The 6000-nt window shown below is 49.3% G+C and overlaps 1 protein-coding gene across 1 annotated transcript in view; it reads left to right on the plus strand.

The window, feature by feature from the left end:
* Positions 1-6000, plus strand: part of LOC104529902 (acetyl-CoA carboxylase) — a gene marked incomplete at its 5' end in the record, with an annotated part of 86438 nt that overhangs the window by 73090 nt on the left and 7348 nt on the right. The window lies entirely within an intron of this gene.

The raw sequence follows: 6000 nt of genomic DNA on the forward strand, positions 1-6000 counted from the left end.
AGTTTTAAGTAATGATACCTGTCTGCACTTCGGAGTCAAGAAAATAAAGAATAACCTTCACCTCCTCAGTAAAATAGGGGGTGATGTGCAGTGCTCAGTGGCCAGCGCGTCACTGCACGTGTTGTATTATTGCTGTGCCTTTCGCTCCAAATGATCCCTGGTAGACACCCAACAACCCAAAATACAGAGTGTTCAGCAAAATGCACTTACTATCAGATATGTACCTCTCAGGGGAATAGGCTCTTTAAATAGTTCTTTACTAGCTCTTACTGTAAGAGTATAATCTTACAGAGCCTCTCTTTACCTCCAAAATTGACTACATTTCAGTAGTGGAAGAAGCGTGCTACGTGGGTATGGTTTGAATTTCTAAAGCCTTTTGAGATCCTTCAGGAGGAAAAGTGTTCTGCAAATGACTGATAAATCGTGGCTATTGCTGCAGTTACACTTTATTATTTGGCTTTTTTTAATTTATGGCAGTGCAACAATTTCTATACAAAACAACCATCCTGATATGCCTTGGGAAGAGGATAATAATTGTAAAGGGAGTGGGGAGTGGTAAGAATCAGACTGCTTGCTGAAAACCAGCTTCTTACTTATGCCTGTGATAGCAGCAAAGATATTTTCTGTCTTTTTTTAATGATAGTATTTTGACACTCTCATTGTTTTCTCTCACTGTGCCGATTGCTTTCTGGGCAAGAGGCAGGTTAGCAGGTGTTTGAGTCCTGCAGGCCAGCACAAGGCAGCAGTTTTATCCGAGTTCAGATCATGCTCATGTACATTACGTGTGACTGCATGAGAGTGGGTGCAGATACCCAGATGGGTGGACGTGGTGTTCTGTCTGCTGTGTCTGTTGGAATTGAAAACCAGTTTTAATGTTTGTAGCTGCAGCAAGGAGATTCTTTTCACAAAACCTCACTTTTGACCTGTGTTAGACTTGACAGTGTCCCTTTAGGAGCAAACAGATAGCACGACTGCACCAAGTTGTGGAGAACCAGCATAGGGTCCCAACAAATGCTCTCCTAAGGTTTTCACTTCACATTTTCACCCCTGCAGTCGAGTTCCTTACGCAGTTGGGGCTCAGAGCTGCACCTCCCACGGGTGTTTGGCTGCACCTCACGCAGGAGAGCTGCCTCTCTGGTGTGTGAGTCTCCAGGGGAAGGAGAAATCAGATGTGTGGTTAGAGAAGGCAATATGCTGAGCAGTCAGCTCGGGTCTGTGCAGATAAATGGCACTACGGCAGCAGCACCATTTCTGAGGGTATTTACCTTCACCCCACCAGAAAAAGCTCTGGCTCTGCTAACAAACCAGCCAGCCTGCAGAGAAACGACGTCTTCTGTGTGGTGAGTGCCGGGCGAATCCTTTCCCAGGAGCAGAGTCACTGGCTGTGAACAAAGAGTGTTTGAATCCTGAAGTGGTGGAGGAAGGGGGTGAGCAGAGCACTGTGAGCAGCTCAGTCACTGTGGGGTGGCCCTTCCAGAGGGTCCGTCACCCAGACTGGGTGCAGCACGGCTGCAGAGCACCCTGGAATCACACCAGTGAGACCTGCACCAGCGTCCCCAGGAAAAAATACAGGGAGAGAGAAGGGAAACAGTTTTCTGGTGACATCTCAGAAATCCAGCACTGCGCTGTGTGAGGAGGCAGGAGCCTGTTCAGGGTTTTTTTTTCCCCTCTTCCTCTACAGGGTAATTACTCTCAGCAAACTCCATACGCTTTAATTAAAATGACTGCAACACAAGAGCAAGTCACTTACAACTGTACATACAGAGAGCTCTAAAAGCTTCAGTCACTGATAAGCATCTCACTTAGATGCCTCGTAATTGCTCCCAACATCGGACGATCACTGCTGTTGTTTTGCCACTAATTCCTACCATAGCAGGAAAGCCAAGATTGCAGGACACAGTGAATTGCATAATTTTTTTTTTTTTCTTTTTTTTTTTTTTTGCTGGTTTTCTTTCTGGCCAATTTAAAATTTGTCAAAGTCGGTCTTCTTCTGGATCACTGCCCTTTGATATTTCGCGCACTCCATTTGCCACAAACAAGCCGCAGGGCCGCAGTTCATGCTGACTCCAGCAGAAGCAGAGAAAGCTCCATTTATCTTACACTGCCTGCTGAATTCTTACTCATTAGCTGGGGGTTCACTGCCTCTCTTTAACCCCTGAATGGCTGTCAGCCCTCCCTGGAGCTGCTCAATAGCGGGGGAAAGGGACGTGTGCCTGTTGCCGAGGGGTGGGGAAACTGGGCGACTCTGCTCTCCTTCCAGGAGCCTTGAGACACCGGGGTTGGACTTGCAGTTGGGGAGTGTGAGAGCAGCAGAGGAGGTTGGCAGATATTGAATAATTTGACATAAATCTGTTCATTATCAATTCTCCAGCGCTATTGCTGCAATGTTTATTAGCCCTGTGTTTTATTAAAATGTCACTCAGAGTTGTGCTATCACAAACCAGCAAACCAGCAGAGCAAAGGGCAGGCAGAGAAAGGATGGTCCTTATCCTGCCCAGGAGCACGTTTGCACACTGAGGAGGTGTGCAAGGGGAGCTGATTGCCTGGAAACGTAGGAACAATTCAGACTGTCAGCCTCAGGCTGGAGTTAAAAATATGGAGATTCAGTTTTGGTTTATTTATTTATTACAATTAAAGTAAAAGGTATAGGAGTGGAATAAAAATGAGTATTTGTCATGAGTATTCTGGGCATGTAACATGTCAGCTGCACAGTGTAACGGACGTGAAACTGGTGGAACGTGAATGGAAGGAATGGTGAGATGGGTCCAGGCAGAGCAGAGCGGGTATCGCCGTTTCCCATCTCTCCTCTCAGGTGTTTATCTCACAGGAATAGGGAAGCGTCTGTTCCTCCCCTGATGTCTGTTGTAATAGTGTGAACATCCTCTTCAGCTGATCCTGGGAAATAGGTGCCCGTCTGCATCTGTGATTTTATTTGGAACCATATTTTGCCTTTGCCTGTACCCACTCTGCGGGGTGTGGGAGAGGGAGCGTCCAGCTCCGCACACAGCCGCGCTCTGGGAAGCGGGAGGCAGCGGTTGTTCTCTGCACAGACACCGGTGCTGCAGGCAGCACTCACCTTGCCACAGGTAACACGGCCAGTCACTCTGTGCTGCTGGCTTCTGACTCACTTTGCACTTCATTTGCCTAAAGAACGTGCAAAAACGTGCTGAAGTTTTGAAATAATGAGTGAACACTCAAGCATTGAACCCGTAACTGCACTTCAGCGTAGCACGTCCTCTCTGAAAATAAACCTGACGGGGTGTGGTACCAGAGTTTGAACCCTCAGGTCCCTCTCGGCCCCGACTGTCCCACCTGGTGAGGACTTTGCTGGTGGCCTGGGGACAGCCCTGATGCAGCCTTGTTTCTGGAGTGGCTGATAACTTCCATGCTGTGACCTGTCTCCTTCCAGCCTTTAGCTTAGGAAGTTAGATTGCAGCTCTGAAGTCTAGTAATTCCTTCGGAGGAGGGGTTGTTCAGTGTTGTAATTAATCAAGATGCCGGTTGTTCTCTTGAGCAACAGCAAAGGAAACTGCTGCTGCTGTGGTTCCAGCTCTCATGGAGCCTTGGACAAGCGCAGTCGGTGCCGTTGTAACTTTGTCCTCTCAGGAGATGCTGATTTCCAGTCGCTGCCTCTACAGGCAAGTGCTGCTGCATTTAAATGGTTGTTAATTCCCACTCAGGAGTCTGGAGGAGCAGGTACTGCGTTCTGCTGGCTCCTTCATGACAATCGGTGTCTTGAATATCCTCCCAGGAGGGTTGTTGATGTTTCCCCCGAAACAGGAGTTTTTTGGAATGACGTTCCTGCCACACTTTGCCCGTTTGCTCTGATGCCAGTAGGAGCCCTCAGGAGCAGAGGGCTGGGAGGGACTGGGGTGGAACATCACACAGTGCAGCTGTACAAGGAGATTTCAAACCCGTGTCATGAGCATGTGTGACCTTCACTGCTATTTCATATTGCACCTTTATAACATAAATCCTACTGAATATTTAGTGAAGCAATTACAAGCAGTCTCATTTAGAGAAACAAGCTCCAATCCAGGAGTGCCTGTCTCTCCAGGGACCCCAGTGACCTCCCTGCTCCCCTCCGGAGCGGCTCCCTCCGCCTGGGCTGGGAGCTGTGTTGCCTGGGCAGCGTGGACACAGTTGGCATTCTTGCTGCCTTTGCTGAATTTTTGTCTGGCAAGAGCTTTGTTAAAGGCAGAGGAAGAAAAGGTGAGATTCAGGCAGGAGGATTGTTGTTGCAGGTGTGGAAATCAGGTGAGACAGTCATAACCAGGGTTAAAATCCACGTTTGATTATGTCTTTGGGTGCAGAGCAACTCATGCACTTCAGAGTTCGTTCCCTCAGGACCTTTCCAGCACGTGCTGCAGAGGGATTGAACCGCTTTGCTGAAGAGAATGGCCACGAGCAGATGAGAAGATAAACTGAACTTAACATGGGGGTTTTTTGGTGTTACCTGGGGGAAAAAAATCCACATATTTGCCTGGAGTAACTGTAACATCTTGATCATCAGTTGTTATTCACGCCCCTTTGTAGTTACTATTTATGTTTAAAAGTCATGTTTGAAAATCATAGGAGCGGGGTAATTGCCCGAGTCAAACGTGTGTGTGAGCACCTGAGATCTGGATGAGGCGGCAAAGGAAGGGTCACGTCGGGTCTCACAGCGTGAGGCCACCTCCAGGAACCGGTGGGGTCAGCGGCCTCGGTGCTGGGCTTTGCCCAGGTCTTGGGGTGCATGTTTGAGGGAAGAGGCAAGAGAATGGACATGGTTGGCCATGCTGAGGCTGTGCTGAGGGCGAGGGACCAAATCCCACATGTGAGCAGCTTCAAATCCATAAACCATCAAACTGATTCAGAACCTGCCTGGCTTTCTGCAGCCAGGGGAACCTCCAGTCACGGTTTGTCTAACCTGTCCCACTGGTCGTATTTAACAAAGCCCTTTGCTACTCAGTGTTCTGGGGGCCGGGATTCGTGTCCTGCTGAGCCATTTCCTGCTGGCAGGAACTCTATGACAGGCGGCGGGGGAAAAAAAACGGCCACCGCGGGAGGCTGCAGTCACCGCTGGACACCACTGTCCCACTGCCAGGAACAGGCGCCGGGGGGACACTGGAGACACCACTTACTCCAGGGGAGATTTTTTCTTTAATGAGGCACAAATCAAACCAGTTCAGGTGCTGTTTCCCCACCATGGTGCTTTCTCTGGACTTTTGGAGAGGAGTCTAAATTGATGCTCGGTATCAGGAGAGATCTCCCTGGATTTATTGCAGCAGCTTTTCCATTCACCTGCGCGGGGAAGGCGGCTCCTCGGGGCTGGGGGGCTCCGAGGCACAACTGCCTGGCCCTACTGCAGTGGCCGGGATGTGATGCTCTGCAGGGTGGTTAAAGGGCTTGTTTGGGCAACTGTAGACATTGGCATTGACTGTTGTGTGCCACCAGGATGCTGAGAGCCCCTGCCTGAGGTCAGGGGGCCTGTTCCAGGCTGTACAACACGGAATAAAGTGTTTGTAACCTCAAAAGCTGGATGGGGAGCCTGGTGTCACCCTGCAGAGGTGACAGAGATGGGCACAGGCCAGGGGTGGACGATGGGGGAGACAGGCAGGTGTGAGCTGCCAGCTTCTTCCAGGAAGCATTTGGGAAGGTTTTAAGTGAAAAACTTCTTGCATGTGGTTTTAAATGAGTTTTAGTTGGTTTAACCAGGGATGTTTGAGTGGAGGTTATAGCGAGGACAGATCACTTGCCTGTTGTTCATGAAGAATTTCTGTAGGGTGAAGGGCATTTTGGCAAGACCCCGGCCACTGCTCTGTGGACCTCAGAAGAGACACTCCAATGTACCCCCAGCGTTATTGCTCCCCCAGGGCATTTTCTCAACTTGTTTAAGGCAAAGTTGCTGTGGATCCAAAAAAGAATAAAGAGGAGACACGGTAGAACGAAGAGGCCTTGGTGCATTTACCACTGTGGGTTGGTTTAAAGGTGTCGAGAGCAGAATTAAGCCATTTCCTG

Source organism: Antrostomus carolinensis, unplaced genomic scaffold, assembly GCF_000700745.2.
Source record: "Antrostomus carolinensis isolate BGI_N321 unplaced genomic scaffold, ASM70074v2 scaffold7258, whole genome shotgun sequence".
NCBI lineage: Eukaryota > Metazoa > Chordata > Aves > Caprimulgiformes > Caprimulgidae > Antrostomus > Antrostomus carolinensis.